We start from the raw sequence: 17879 nt of genomic DNA, 5'->3' as shown, positions 1-17879 counted from the left end.
ATTATTACTAGTTCTTTTACATGGTAAACATATTCACTTTTAGGCATATATCACATTACACATATAATCACATAACATTCAAGCATATGTCGCAATACTCAAAAACATGTTATAGATAAATTGCATAATGATCACATGTCATATAAACATATATTATAATACACACATATTCATAATTTAAGATAATTTGGCACTTGAGCTATGAAATATAAAAGTGAGCTCTATCATCACTCATCGGATACACGAATCTCCAACACACCACATAGACTTATATAGTCAAACATGTCCCAAAAGTGAAGCATAAAGCTAACACTCTCCTTATTTCCCCTCACATGTCCTTTTGAATGGAGCTTAGCTCACATTCCCTTATCCCTCCAACATGTCCCAAAGCCTCAACTGTAACAACTCGTTTTTAAGTGGTGTTAAAAATAGTAGTTTCGGGGCCACAAATTTGACGAGCAAGTCCGTAAATATTATTACTTAATAATTACGAGTCAAATATAGTGTAATAATAAATTTTTATTTAATGATTTATGTGAAATGAAAGGATAATTAGGTTCAAGTGGTATGTCCCTGAAGTCAAGTAGTTTTAGAAAATGAGGTATCGGGACCTCTTTTCTATAAATTGAGTCGTAAATATTTTATTAAATATTTACAGAGTGTTATAAAGGTCATATTAAACTTTGGTTAATAAATTTTAACGTTTAGATAGTTAATTAAATAAAAATGACTAAATCATAAAAGGTGTAAAACCTAGTCACTATTGAATCATAATGATTAAATGGTTTAAGTATTAAATGAGGGAGATTTTATATTGCAATTATACCAATTGAACTATTAGTGGACGGTTTTGGGAAATTAAATGCTTGAAATTTGATTAACTTTAAAAGGGCAAAATTGTAAATTTATAATTAAATGAAAATTAAAAGAAACAAAATGCCAAAAATGCTATCATCTTCTTATTTTCTCAAAAACAAACTATAGCCTCCATGGATATCTTGGGAAAGCTTTCGACTAAGCTTATTCTTACATACATGGTATGTAATTGTCACCCGTTTTTAGTGGTTTTTTTTTATATTTTTATGCTCGTATTATCTTAATCTAGCTAACCCAGGGGTCGATTTGTTAAATTTTTAAATGTTTAGAATTTTACCATTGATGAATTTATGATGATTTTGAAATTTTATGATAGATTATTAAGCTTAGTTGTTAAATATAAGTATTTTGTTAAGTAATTTTTGATGAATTTTAAGTTTAGGGACTTATTTATGAAAATGGTAAAATTCAAGGAAAATATTATAAATTGTGGATAAATATGAGCTTTTATAGGATTAGGTAAAAATTAGATAGCATGATTTATGGTTAACAATAGTGAAATTGCAAGTTTCGGGTTTAGGGACTAAATTGCATAAAAGGTAAAATTTGAGGTCAATTTTATAATTTTTCATTATGAAGTGTTATATGTTAAATTAATTATTTTAAATTTTGGAACAATGCTGGAATGAGATTAATGGAATAAATATATTTATCTAGATCAAGAAACGACTCAAACAGACACTAATCGCGGGAAAGCCAAAATAGAGGATTAGTCGTTGGATCACGTTAGGGCATTGTTTTGGTACAGGTAAGTTCATATAGAGATTAAACTTGTCATTTGATGTTTAGGATGAGTTTCTATGTATAATTATGTGAATTATAATATTGATTTAATAATAGGTATTATGGATATGGTTGAAAGGTTAGTTGACTTAAAGTTGTAATTTATAAATGTGAAATTCATGATGGTGTATAGAAATGTTATAATGCGATTGAAATAAAGGACTTGATATATAAAAGTCCCATTTGAACCTTGTGAATACTTAGGGTACGAATGACATTACATTAGGGTTATACAATTTCGGGTGTTGGTCTTGAATGTCCTACTGATGGCTGAGGTCCTGCACTTGTTGCGGATACTCCAAAGCTCGTGTGAGTAGCATGTGTAGCTAACATTTTGACCCACAACTCGTGTGAGCACTAATGGAAAGGAAAGGTTACTGTTACATGAAAATGCACATTATGTGTGAGCATTCCTCGAGTATCTAATGCTATTCTATAAAGTTCAATGGGTAAGTAAAGGGTAATGGAAAGGCATGTATAAAAATTTAATGTTAATAATGTTCATGTGACAGGAAAAGGTGAATATGCATATATAATATAAGAATGGTTGATAATTTATCGAATGATGGTTGAAATATGCATGGAATCTATTTCTTAATAAATGTTATGTTTTATAGATGTATTGTTTACTTACTATCTATTAACCATATGATTTCAATGGAAAGTATGTGTAAAGGATATATGTATAAATGATGGATTGTGGATGAAGCCTAAATGTTTATCATGTATATGCCATAAGTTACTTGAGATTTATAAGTAATGATATATTTACTAACCTTATGAGGTGATGTGCATAAAAAAAGAAGTTTAGCATACGACTTGATGAGAGTAGGTTTCGTTGTTTATTTTAATATGATTGGTAAGTTAAGTTTTGCCTATACGAATTTACTAAGCATTAAATGCTTACGTAATCGTTTCCTCTGTCTTGTAGATTATTGGAAAGCTTAACCGGTTGGAATCTCATCAGAGTATTGTCACACTATCTATTCGTCATATTGGTATTTATGGTTATTTTGGTTAATGGTTATAAATGGCATGTAATAAGGTTATAAGTGTAGGCTTGGTAATTGGTTCATTTTTAAATGGTCCCAGGTTCATTCATTTTCATATTTTTTGATGAAAGCTTAAATAATGTGTATTCATATGAGATGATAGTAACTATGCATGCCCTCATGTGAGTAGAAATAAGATGATTGTGTGATATATTAGATATGGTTATTTGGCATGTATAGGATCTTTTATAATGATAATTCTTGAATGTGTTAATGGTTAATTTGGTATGTATATACTTTTGAAGTTTATGTTTTGTTTGATAGACTTTAATGTCTTACCAAGTTAGATCATTTTGGCCTCTTTTAAGTACTTGTATATAAGATCCTTTTGGTATGTTTCTAATGGCATGTAAATAGTCATATGTGATATCAATTGGTAGATAAAAGAACTAGGTTTTATGCTTGAAATGTGGTTATGTTGCTTTGATTTGATCAATGATGTTTTTTACATAAATGTTATGCCTTTGAATGGCATATTGGTTAAATGAATTAGGATGTTTGAAATGGTATGTTTATGAGTGTTTGAATGATGTTTAGGTCAATTGAATGTGTGCACAAATGGGATGGATGATTATGTGTGTTTTGGCCTTGAAATGACTTATTTTTAGGGTCAAATTATGGAACACACGACCTGAGACACAGGCTATTAGAAAACTATGTGTCATTTGTACATTGTTAGTGTACCAAGTCAGTGTGTTACACGGCCTAGCACACGGCTTGCGAAATGGTCGTGTGTCACAAGTTAGAGCGTTACACGGTCTGGTACACAGCCTGCAACACGGCGTGTGATCCAACTCAGTGAGTTACATGGGTAGGGACAGGGGATGGAACACGGCCATGTGTCCCTTTGTTCAATTGGGCTTGGGCTCTATCACACGATCTAGCCACACAGTCGTGTGGCCCCTATTTTCAAATTTTGCAACGTTTTCCCAAATCTTCTGTTTTTTTCAAATTAGTCCTGAATTGCTTCTTAGCTATTTTTAAGGCCTCGAAGGCTCGATTTAGGGACCAAATTTATGTGTTTAATAGGTTTTTAATGAGATTAATTTATTTACTGTTATGATGTTAAATGTTGTTGTGATTGTTTGGTAAAGCTCTATAACCCTAATTCGATGATGGAGATAGGTTAGGAGGTGTTACATCAATGCCTAAAATCACTGTACATATAGTTGAGTACCACAATTCTATGGTATGCCAACTATATCCAACGGTTTCAAGATCACAAGGCCAAAATATTCGAAATCAAACACATATCACTTATCGATTATTCGTGCTCTATCACTGCATATTTGTATCTTTAGCAAAACACTGTCACTAACATTTAACACATACATATCATGTACACATTTGCACTTTCACAACAGTTATCATAACCACATATCACGTGTTATAGCATTTCATCTCAATTCACATATTCACAAACACATAAGCACATAGTTCACAAGATAACATAAGTATGAGAAAGCTTACACTTGGAATTTAGAGTAAGGGTTTAGGCTAATACTAAATTCCCTAATAACGTATTAAAGCATGTCCACAAGCAATAATTCCAAACGCTCACCAATTACGCTTTCGTCGAAAAATTAAAAGCTCAAACTAGCTTTTTCTTGGCTTTATCTCTACTCGTAGAAGGTCCTATCAAATCCGGAACTTCAACACAACAATTCACACCACAATGCATTCAATAATTAGCTAAGAACTAACAACAAGCAATCCAAAAACATAAGCCTAAAAACATAAGCTTAAACTAAGTTCTCATGTAATTGAAACCTTTAACATAGCCAACTTATCAGTCTATACTCAATCTTTTTGCCTAAAACCAATTCCATTCATCTTATAATTCAGCTACGATTAATTCCCAACCTTTAAACTACACAAAAATACTTAGTCCATAATATTGACTTTTTCGACATGTTTATGGCAACTTTAACAAAAATTCATTAAAACGTAATAAATCGTCAACAAAAATTCAAAGTAAGTTTAAAAACCTACAATTCATGTCAAAACTAATTGAAAAATACTTTGAAACCACATTTTCACTCAAAATCTCGAAATCCACCATTAATAACTCAATTTTCGACTTTTATTCAAAACATACGATTTAATGGCTAAAAATTCAATTTTAAAGACTAGATAACATTAGAAACTCATACCTTAGTTGATGAAAACTTGAGCATTTGAGAAAACTCAAAAACCCGAAAGCTTGATAATGGAGAAAATTATGGTATTTTTAGGTATTCTTCTTAACTTCTATGGAGATTTATAACTTAAGCGATGATAGAAATAAAAAAATAATTAGGATTTGGAATTCAAAATTGATTGGGAGAGTTGGGAGAACTATGAACGGCACAAGTATGAGAGGAGAAGAAGACTATCGTGAAAATAAAACTATAAATGGGGGTTTTCAGGTTGGATTTTAAAATCCAGTCTAATTGCCTCTTAAAAACTCACAATTTTGACTATTTTACAAATTAGTCCAATTTTCAAACTTGAAGGTCTTTAAAACTCTTTAAAGCCATAGTAAAAATCATTACCAATAAACCATGTTACAAAATTCCAAACACTCTAAGGCTAAAATTCCTAAAATACCCCTAAAACTCCTAGGCCCTATTTTGGGGTGTTATAGGATTTGTGAATACTCACCCTTGTGCTACGTTTTTGGGCCATTAAGGCCCGAGGTAGTTTTGGAGAAATAAGGGAATATGAGCTCAGCTCCATTCACCTGGATATGTGGGTGTGTTGGAGAGTGTTAGGTAAATGCTACGCTTTTGGGATATGTTCGACTCATCGAGTCAATGGTGTGTTGGAGATCCGTGTATCTGATGTGTGGTGATAAAGCCCACTTTTATGTTTCATAACTCAAGTGTCAAATTATCATTAAATGAAATATTACGAAAATGTATACATAAATATGTGATTAATAAGTTAGTTAAGTCGGTAAAGATTGCATGAATATCTAAGTATGTGATCATAGCAAATTGTGTAAGTAACCGTGCTTTGATCGTTTTCTTATAACGTTTGAATTCATGATTATTTGATGGTTATTATGATCATTCACTGAGCTTGTTTAAGCTCACCCACTCTTTTTAAACCTTTGTAGACAGTAAGCGTTGCGGTGTGAGGGTGTGGAAATACCAAGGAAGTGATCCAGGTTAGACTTAGTAACTGAGTTGGTGATTTTATAGTTATTATTTTGAATTGTGGGAATAAGGTAATGTGGTAGATTTTATAGTTGATTATTGCTATGATGTTTAGACGATTGCTTGATTTTATTACTTATAGAACTTATGGATGTTTGTCATTAGTTCATTGGTTTGCTTAGCTTAAATTATTGACGATGCATTGAACTACAAATATGAACGATTTATTGATAAATATTGAGGTTTTATAAACTTGTTGAAGTGGTATATGTTTGATTGTGTTTAATGTCCTGTTTTGGTGTTATTTTTGTTGTTTTGTGTAGAAGTATCGATAATCGGGTATTTAGTATCAATACCTCCATATTATTTTGTAATTACAGGAAGTTAGTAGCTCAATTTGGTATCGATACCAATTCTCGAGTATCGATACTTGGGGTGAAAATATAGATACTTTTGAAATTGTATCGACAATATGCTTGTTTTTAATTTTTGTAGAGAAACAAAATGCTAAAAAGGTACCAATTTTTTAAACGGTATCGATACCCTTTATGAAAAATATCGATACCATCAAATGAGTATCGATACCTACGTGATTTATTTGACTATTTTTGTTAAGTGGTCTTTAAGCATGTCTCTAACTCGTTACAAGGTTATCTATTGTATGATTAGTAAATTTTAACCTCGTCTAAGATGAAGGAGACTTAAACCTCCTGTAGTTATTTTCTTATGATGATAATCGTATGGCAATGAGATGTATTATGTTTTGTTGATGATGAGATGGTAGTGTAGCGCCCTGTTACTTAGGCTCGGTGACCAGACTAGGTATAGGGTGTTACATGTCAGGATAGACTTGCTGACATACTTTTTGGCCAACTCTTTGTATAAGGGTTGGGATATGTGCCTAAGACAACGCTTGAATAAGAGTTGGCTTTATCCAACACTATGCTGACTTTTGTTATACATTTCCCAACTATATAAAAGCATCGTCATATGAAAAGCCTAAGACAACTCTTTTTGGAATACGTTGACCCTTTTTTGTGATGTTTAAATTTGTACCTTTAAGCAACTTTTTGGGTGTTGGCAAAATATAACCATATCTAAAATTTTTATGAAGAATTGAGAAAATGTTAACCTATTCCAACTTTTATTTTTTGTTAGAAATATTTTTTCTAACCCAACCTTTTTTTTCGTTGGCAAATATTTGACCTAGCCTAACCTTTTTTGGTCTAATTATTTTATTTTTATTTTCCTCCTAAACCTTTTTACCTTTTACTTTCCCGTCGTTTTCCCCAAATCAAAACCCTTTTACTGTTTGCATTTGCATTTGCACATCTAAAAAAGAACCCTTTAATTTCTCTTCAGAATCTTCACTTTGAATCTACAAAAGCGCTCCATTTTGACTTACCTTCTAGATTGATTCTCCATTTCTCTATTTTCGTAGCTTGGTTTGGTGCCTAGTACTTTTTTTTTCCTTCTTTTAGGGTTTTTTTAAATATTATGAACTTGAAATAACTTCATTTGTTCTTGTTGTTCAAGTTAAATTTTGAATTTCCAAGTTGTTAGAAACTAATTTTGATTTTGATCATGATTTAGGGTTTGAATTTTAGAGAATTTATTCTAAGTTTTGATTTTTTTATTTTTTGGTTAAATTACTCGAATTTTGTTCAAAATTTTCAAATTCATTGACTTCTGACTTTTTATTTATGAGTATAAAAGTTTTTCAATTTTTTCAATTTTTTCTTTTTCTTTTTTTCTCTTTTTTTGTTTTGTAGTTTGGCGGGGAGTAACTTTCTAGGTAGGTTTGGTTATAATGATTTTGAGAGCATATTGCAGAGAGAAGATTGTTGAGTTGGAATTGGGGTATGCAACTTTATTCATCTTTAAACAAACTATGGAAAGTGACATTAAAGTATAAAAGTTTTTTCAATATTTTCTTTTTTTCTGTTTTTTTGTTCTATAGTTTGGCGGAGAGGAACTTTCTAGTTGGGTTTGATTATAATGATTTTGAGAGTATATTGCAAAGAGAGTCAATTTGGAATTGGGGTATGCAACTTTATTCATCTTTAAACAAACTATGGAAAGTGACATTAAAGTATCAACTCCTTCGGTTGGGCACGACAGCTGTGATGGTGCTAAAAGAATTCGACCTGTTCATGGTTAGTTTTCTTTCAAAAGCTTAGTGATAGCTATTTTTAGAAACTCTTACTTGAAAATTTTAATACCATTATTGATTTTCTTGGTTATTCTTACTCTCCCATTATAATGTTTTCTTTTCACGAATCTTTCAAATTTTATGATTTTCACGAATGAATTATGTTCTTCCATTTCATCATTGTATTCCTGAACACATTGTTTGTGATGGACTTTTTTTTATTGTAGACTAGGAATATTCTCCCGCATTATGTTTTGCTTGAATCTTTCCAATTTCCCGATGAACGAGGATGCTTTGGTGTTATAACATAGCATATAAATGATACAACACTTCTTCTATATCGAACCTGGTATCAAAATACAAAAACATTAACCTAGAAATCATTGCAGTTTAGGTATGATCAAACTCTTTTCGAGGATGAACAAAAAAATTGAATGGTGGAGACAAAAAAATTTTTTGATTGGGTCTTAAAGCAGCCATGCTTGAGGTTTTCCTTATGCTATATTATGCTCTTTGTGTGTCTATAAGATAAACGATTTTGGTTATAGCTCGAATTTAACATAATGTAAAAACTTGGTTTTTTCTTATAAAAAACATCCTTCATGTTGTTCCTCAACAAATTCGACATATTTGAAAACAAGGTTCTAAAGGTAAAAGCCAGTATAATGGGTATAAAATTACAACATTTATGTGTTTGCATGAGTGTGATCTTTGACATTCGACATTCCATAGGTTCTGTTAAATGTATGAAAGTGGTTCAAAGATTACTAGCCAATTTCAACCGGAAAATAAGAGATCGAGCATGCAGATGAGTAAGCAATTCATCTCCCCTCTTTGCGAAGAAGGAATTTTTCAACCTACACTAATTTATGAACTCTCTTTCTATTCAAGTTTGTAAAGAAGAAATTCGAGGAGTTGTATTTTCAAAGCACAACCCCTGATAGAGTTGATCGAGTCTTTAAGATATATAGAACCATTTCCACTTGACCAGAAGCTTATGAAGAAAACTTTCAAGATTGTTGATGTCATGGGAAACAGGTTGACAACATGTTGGCAATGCATTCACTGAATGCAATTACCAAGTGATGTAATAGACAACAAGCTGACAACATGTTGCCAACGTGTTGACTACTTCTATTAAGATTTTGTATATAAACTAATAACTACATATTTAGTGGTAATTTTGTACTAATATGACCAGGTTATGGTAATTAAATATTTAATTAATATTGTCTCAAACTTTTCCAAACTCAACATATACAAAGTTTCTTCTATTTCGCCAAAATAGGCTCTTCAAAAGTCGGGAAAAAAGTTATAAAAAAAACATGGGACCTGAGCCAACTATGTAAGGTGTCGCGTAGACAAGGTCTATCCCAAACTTTTTAAGGTTCTCATAGGATGGTCTATCCCAAACTTTTTTGAGTCAATTTTGATTGCGTTTAGTACAACCTTAATAAAGGTCACCTATTTCCTCTTATCTGAACCTGTTTTGAAGGTAGACCATGACTAGGTATTTGCCAACCTTTTAATAAAGGTTGGCCTAGGTTGAATTATACCAACATTTTTTCCAAAGCAACACAGTGCTTATGCCAACGGTGCTAACAATGACGTCTTCAAAAGCATCAAGAGAATCATCGGGGGGCATATGACAACCTTTTTTGCGTCGTCTTAAGTAAAAAAAGTGTCGCCATCGGCCATTTTTATTGTAGTCATCTAAAATCTTCTCCAACTTAATTTAACTTCAATTAAATTACTTAAAAAATTTTAAATAATTATTATTCTTTTTTAGAAATCTACAAATTAAAAATCCAAACAACTTATAATAATGATCTAAATCTAAATTTATCTTCTAAAATTGCCCCAGTGGATTTCCATTGAAAAGGTTGCTATCAAAGGAACAACCACTAAACTAATGCAACTTTTTTGTTCTTACTCAACCAGTAATCATTGTTTTTTTGGTAGTTTTACCGGGTATCGAGATTTTGGCTTTGGAAGAACTTAAGTAGCTTGTTAAACATGTGCTGAAACTTTGGAAGAAATGAAGAAAATTTGTAAAAGGAACTGAACCTTGTTTAAGTCTAGAACTTTAAATCACAAAATTGAATTTATTGTTGTACTGTGTTAAAACTATTGACAAAATACATGAATCCAATGAGAAACATGATAAATTTAATTCTGAAGAGCAATCTGGGTGTTGTGAGAGAGTTATTAGAAGTGCTACAACCCATTGATGGTCGTTAATGAAGATATTGGTGATGGTAGTTAAAATTTTCTTCTGTTATTTTTGTCTAAATTTTTCACCACCTATGACTAAAAAAAGGGATAATGAAAGCCTCAGAACCATAAGGATTTTCAGGTACTTTCTTTCAACACTATTGAACCTCATCTGTAATGGAAATTATACCTTGGTGCATGATATTTTAGAGTTGGACACCAAAATGAAGATCTCGATCTCACAAACATTGTCTTCATCTTGAAACAAGGAAACATGAAATCTATCTTACACTTCTGACCCATAGGATGTTGCAATTTCTTGTGCAAAATTATTTCAAGATTTCTAGTTGATCGAATAAAGCCTTTTCTTCCTAGACTTATTTCCTCGACACATCGTTAGATGACAAATTCAGGACAATGTTGTTATGGTGCATGAAGCTTCCACTTTGAAAATTTAAATAGAGGCAAGAAGGGTGTTATGGCAATAAAACTTGATCTCGCCAAACCTTATGATAAAGTGTCACGATTTTTCTTGAAAAAATGCTTCTAAATATGGGAGTTTTCAGTTTCTAGGTTAAGTGAATTATGTTTTATGACACAACCACATGATTCAATTTTCTTCTTAAGAAAGACATGATTGGTGAATGTAAGCGAAAAAAAGGGCCTTAAGCAAGGGGATCCATTATCCCTTTACCATATATCTTATGTTTATTAATGATTGTACACTTTTTGCACCAACAAATCAAAGCAATATAGTTGTTTTAGCTACTCGCTTATTTCAGTTTGAACAAGTAACCAGACGTACAATCAACCAAGCAAAGTCAGCAATTACTTTCTCCCCAAACATGTGCATGGTCAACAAGCATATCAATAGATCATGGAAATGTTTTTCATGGATGATGCCAACAAATACCTTAGTCTCCCATTTGTTTGGGGCCGTGGAAAAAGAGAAGCTTTCGATTCCATCATGAAAAGAGTGAAAGCTTGGATTAAAAGTTGGAAGGGTAGGCTATTATCACAAGCAAACCGAGAAACATTTATAAAAGTCATTGCACCCACCATCCTTGTGTATTTCATGTTGATAATGCAAAGAAAATCATGAATGTTTGATTGTTGAAGATTTAGTGGGGGTAGCTACTGAGGATTTAGTGAAGATATTGTTATGGGTTTTTTTACAAAATTACCTATACCTTTTTACTATTTTTCCCTTTTGTTACTGGGATAAATAGAGGACTGATTTCCTCATTTTTCACACTAAACAGAAACACAACCCTCTCTGAAAACATTTTTCTCCTCTTTTTTCTATTCACAATTTATTTATAAAATTTTTCAATTTTCCCCAAATCACTATTAGAGAAAATTCTGTCTAGCAATTTGGCTTTTAAGCAGGACCGGCAATGACCCCTCCAAACCTTCGTAAGAATTGTTCCTATTGTTATTTCCTGAGGAAAGCAACACCAATCGAGTTACATCTTCCATATTTGAGTGTACGAATATCAAAGGATTGTGTTAACCTTGGGGGACAACATCCACTACACGATTACACCGATCAGGGAAAATTCATTTCTAAGGCAGTGGATTTACCACGACAGTAATTTTTGATTTCATATGTAATTTTTTATTTTTCCCAATCAGTAGATTATATTTTCAACTATTTAGAAATGAATTCCTACTGCTTAAACATGTCTACCTCGATCAATAAATACATCCAATATGAGGTTAGAGCTATTGTGGTTTCTGAAGTAAACCTTGTAAAAAATAACGCCGAGTGGATTATAGACAGGCACCGTTAAACATTTCTGCGCCAATAGAGAAATGTTTACCAAATTTGAAACAAAATTTGAAAAGGTAACTGAAGGTGAGCAAGTCTAGATGGGTAATTCAAGCACGTCAAAAGTACTCAATAAATTTTTTTTTTACTCAAACTCATTTATGGTAAAACGTTAGCTTTTATTAATGTTCTATATGTTCCTGCCCTTCGTAGAAATTTGATTAGTAGTGGTTTGTTAAATAAGGCATGCATTAAATTAGTCTTTGGATTTGGAAAACTTGTACTTTCTCGAAACGAGGATTATGTGGGGAAAGGTTTTTTAAGTGGGGGTTTATTCGTGATTGAGACTATGTTTAATAATAATAAAGACACCACTTTTTCTTATATTATTGAATCGTTTGACATGAGGCATTCTAGATTAGGACATGTGATCATTCATTCTTTAAAGAAACTCATAAAATTGAATCTACTTTCTAATCTAGATAATAGTAGCTTTAATAAATGTGAAATTTGTGTTGAAGCCAAACATGCTACACATCCCTTAAAATCTATCACGTATAGGAAAACTGAACTTTTGGAATTAATTCCATACTAATCTAGCAGATTTTAGAAACACAGAAGGTAAAAATGAGAAACGCTACTATATTACCTTTGTAGATGAATACTCTAAGTATACAAAGGTCTATCTTTTAAGAAAAAAAGATGAAGCTAATCAAACCTTTCTCCTTTATATAGCAGAAGTAGAAAACCAACTTGATAGGAAAATAAAACGTCTTAGATCCAATAGAGGTTTGTGAGAAAGACGAAATGATACATGAATTTTTTGCTCCCTATTTTCCACAACAAAATAGCGTAGCTGAAACGAAAAAAGGCCTAAAAAAATTATGAATGCTTTACTACTTAGTTTTGGTTTGTCTGATCATATGTGGGGGGAGGCCGTACTCTCTGTGAATCACATTATTAATAGAGTGCCTCATAAAAAAATAGATTATATCCCATTCAAATTGTGGAAAGGTTAGGCCCCTAATTTGAAATACCTGAAAGTGTGGTGTGGGGGTGCCTAGCAAATGTAGGCATACCTGTTTTTAGACAGAACACTATTAGGTATAAAATTGTTGATACTGCTTTTATTGGTTATGCTCTGAACAGTGTTGTATCTAGATTTATGTGTTTGGATGATTCTTCCATATGTGAATCTAGAGATGTAGTCTTCTTTGAAAATATTTTTCCTCTAAAGAAATCTATTGTAAATCTTGATACAGAATTAGATGAGCATGTTTCTTTTTCTAGTACACATAATATAGATATTCTTAATGATGATGTGGAACCTAAGAGAAGTAAAAGACAAATAACTGCCACTAGTTTCGAACCTAATTTTCTTACTTCTTTTATAACTAAGGTTAATGATTTAGACTTAATAAATGATTCTATTGCTCATGTTTTTTGACTGATGAGTATCTAAAAACTTATAATGAACCCATAAATTCTATAGATGCTAGTTTTTGGAGAGATGCTATTAATAATGAGCTTGAATCTATTATGTCTAATCACACTTGGGAATTAGTACATTTGCCTAAAAAATTTAAACCTATTAGTAATAAATATATATTTAGAAATAAGCTTAGACCAGATGGGTCAATACAAAATCATAATGTAAGACTAGTGGTTAAAGGGTTTACTCAGAAATTTAGAGTAGATTATTTTTATACTTACTTTCCTGTAACTAAAATCTCTATCATTCATGTGTTGTTTGCGTTAGCTTCCATTCATAATCTACTGGTACATCAAATGGATGTAAAGACAGCTTTCTTGAATGGTAACTTTGTTGGGAATTATGCCTATATTGTCGTAGTAAACATGTATTTTTTTCTATTTATTTGAATGCTGAGTAAATAAATAAAGTTAATTTTACATTTCACTATTATGTCTTTTATATTTCTGTCTTTCATATTTTGCATGCATTGTGAAATTGTAACAAGTAAATATTAGCTCGTTGATTGTCTAAGTTCAAATTGATGATAAGCAACACTATAAGAACGTTTACATTGCTAGAAAGATAACTTGCTTCAGTAGATAATCTAAACGAATTTGTAATCCAGTAAACGAATCAAAATGAAAATTTGATTCAAATACTGAGAAGGATTATTATGTCGTCTACAATTCCAATTGAGGAGACTGCTAGTCTTGGCTATCGGAGCAGTTGACTCCTTGGGTAAAGACATTGATATATTCATTGGCAGAATTATAGATTGGACTGGACCCAAGATGAATTAATTCTAAATCCGTTTGTGAATTAATTCACTTGTGACATTCATGGTGTGATTTACCTAAATCCTAAGTCAGTCACTGACCATACGTATGTAACTCATGTGCTTTGATATAAGTCGAGGCTTACGCTCTAAAGATGATCGAGTCTATATCCTGTATGTCGGGTACATGACTTGTGTATAGCATGATTTTACTAACAATAGTGGAATTCATAGCTCAATTAAAGATTTAACGATATCCTCTCATTGACATTGTGTGGATTGATAAATATGGAATATGACCATAGGTTGAACAAGCACTTTATCACAGCCATTTATTGATAGTGGTCATTTTAATAATTAAAAAGATATAATGAAGACAATGAGATAAAATAGGACTGTATTAAGTGAATAGATTTAAGTCAAAGGAATCAAGGATATCATATGAGGGTAACACACACATAACGAGGTCATTGGACAAAGTAGTTGGATGAATTGCTTTCGTAAAAAGTATACAATAAGGAGTTTACAATCATAGTACTTCTTGTGGACTGACTCCATGATTAAGTAATTGCAAATTATAGGAACAATGTTGTTGGACATAATTGCAATTGCTATAGCCTAATTGCATATATCTGATTGCTCCCTCCACTAGCTCAACAAAAGCTCAATCGGGCTATATTTGAATTAGAAGGAAATTCTATGACTTTAGAAATAATTTAATTGAGTCAATTTATTCGATGTGGAATTAAATTGGGCGGTCGTAAGAATTGTTCAACTAGAGAATTTGATTAAGGAAATTTCTTGAAAAATTAATTTAGAAAATCTAAGTGATTTTTGGAAAAATTAATTTTTATAAAGTAAAATTAAATTTATTAAATTTATTAAAACTAATATGATATTTTTGGAAATTAATTTTCAAGTCAGATAATTGGCCCAATGGGTAATTGAACTTGAAAATTGGACCTGAGATTGTAAATTGGGCCCGAGAGCCCAAAATTGAGACCAAGACCCAAAAACTGGATGAACCAAGTCTGGTATGTGAAACCGGGCCGACAGTCCAACAGATGGCTAGATTAGATCGTTCAGGCCGTCACTGGCCTGGACCGAACCAACAGAAACCAAACCAGCTTGGTGTAACACCCATAACCCGTTTCTGTCAGATAATTCATATCGGAGTAGAACCTACTCTTATTGGCCTTAAATCGAGCCTACGAGGCCTTTAAAATAGTTTAGGAACAATCGGGGACCAATTCGGGACAAAACAGAAGATTTTGGAAAAAAAGTGAAAATTTTCAAATCAGGGGTCACACGACCGTGTGACAGAGCCCAGACCTTGTGGCTCAAAGATGGTCGTGTGGCCATTCCACATGCCCGTCTGGCTACTCCACACGCTTGTGTACTTTAGGTCATAGAGCTCACTAACTTGGCTTAAAGGCCCGTATCCTAGCCCATGTGTCTGCCCATGTTAGCTACTGACTTGGGTCACACGACTGTGTTGCGGCCCGTGTGTCAGCCCTTATGAACCCTACACCTAGCACAATAGGGGAATGCTTCCGTGTGTGGCAAACGACCATGTGGTAGCTCGTGCCCCAAGTTGTGTGCATAAAAAAAATAGCCTAAATCATGTCATTTTCACTCCCGAATGCTTAGGTGGCTATAAATACTAAATGTACATGCATACCACCCTTCAAACCATGTCATAACAATCAACCTATGTGCCTAACCAATGTGTCACCATTGGCACCATAATTCAAATAGAAAACATTAAACTAATTAAGCTAGAATCTCAATTCATAAGTATAAGTCTTAGTGATTAGCAATCACTCGAGTACTATACCATAGACAATGTCAAGACTTACCATTTCCTATTCTCATTCAACCACAACCTTGCATCATGCAAACATACACCAAATGACCATTTAACACAACAACCTTACAAGCACACCAACTATATAGGATGAGTACATAAGGATTAATACAAAACATATTCCAAATTTCCTATTACATGCCATATAAGCCAATGTTTGTATTCAAAATCTACCAAAGGTTCTTGGATAGTGTGATTTCTTCAAGTTGATCTGATCTCTCGATTTCCACAAATCGTATCTACAAGAAATAAGACAAATAACACAAGTAAGCTTTCATAAAGCTTAGTAAGTTTGTCGATTAAATGATAAAGCTTACCAAACTAAAAAAATAATTCAAATAACAAGGTTACTAACAGAGTTCCTATCAATCACAACTCACAACAGGTGAGTACTGCTCAAACAATAGTACAAATCAATTTCTCACATTTCAATAACATTCAATGATCAATAAAACATTGTTCGATGAACAATATACAAATACAAGTACATGGTTAACCATCCAAAACACAACAGATGCTCATATGAGCCAATCTAACCGATAACACACTTCAAAGCTAAGTGCCTAGCCCGTAGGCTAACATCCACCCCCATAACACAATAGTTCGTAACATATGCAAGACTTCAATATATTAAATGACCAGAGGATATAGAGAAATAATCATCACATCTGATACCAATCTCGTACGCATTCAAATAACCTATTGGCATGCCAATCGTACTTTATCCTACGTTCATCAGCTTAGAATATTCCAATCAGTAATCGATACCATATTAATTCATTATTTCCATTCCAAAATACATGCATAAATATTATCCATCATTCTACAACTAGGATCATATAATATACATTTAAAATGTATTAAAATCAAACCGAACGAACTTACCAGACTAAACTGCAGTAATAAAAAAGGTAGAGGGATTATTTAGCAACTTCTCTATGCCTCAATTTTCAACCCATTCTTGATCTAGAATAACAATTTCATTCAATTAACAAATTCCGATAGTAAAATTAACTCATTTGATGCAATTAAGTTCTTTTAAACATTTTTACAAAATTACCCTCGACATTTTACTTTTATGCAATTTAGTCTCTAAGTTCAAAACTTGCAATTTAACCAATTTTAACTAAAACCAAGTTCAGCTGAATTGTATAGCAATCCACTACAGCCCATATTTTCTATTATTTCACATCAAGTCCTTGTAACTTTATCACTTGAACATTTTAGTCCTTAAACATTAAAATTACTAAAACTACTTTACAAAATACTCTTATTTAATAACCAAGCCTAATAATCTAACATAAAACTTTAAGAACAACTCAAACTCACCAATGGCATAATCCATAACATTTGAAAATTTTACAAATTAGACCTCGAGTTAGATAAATTAAGCTAATACGAGCTCAAAAACATAAAAATTACTAAAAACGGGTGAGGTTTACTCACCAAATCGAAGGACCAAAGTTGACCGAAGAGCTCTCTAGTTTCTTCTAGGTATTTCCACTCTTTGCACATGAAGAAGAGAAGAAAATGTTGATATTATCTTTTAATTTTCCTTAATTTAACTTACATTTTAACTTTTTACTAAATTTCCCTTTTAATATAACTTATAAAATTACTAAATCATGTGCATAAATGTCCATAATATAAGTATATGGTATAATTACCATCTAATTAGGGTTTAATTACACAATTGGTCCTCCAATTATTTTAAATTTTAACTAAACAAGCTTAATTTCACTTTAACCCTAAACCAATTAGGACTTAATAAGGAA

The sequence above is a fragment of the Gossypium hirsutum genome, chromosome D11 (genome assembly GCF_007990345.1).
Source record: "Gossypium hirsutum isolate 1008001.06 chromosome D11, Gossypium_hirsutum_v2.1, whole genome shotgun sequence".
NCBI lineage: Eukaryota > Viridiplantae > Streptophyta > Magnoliopsida > Malvales > Malvaceae > Gossypium > Gossypium hirsutum.
Note: the sequence above shows the minus strand (reverse complement) of the source record.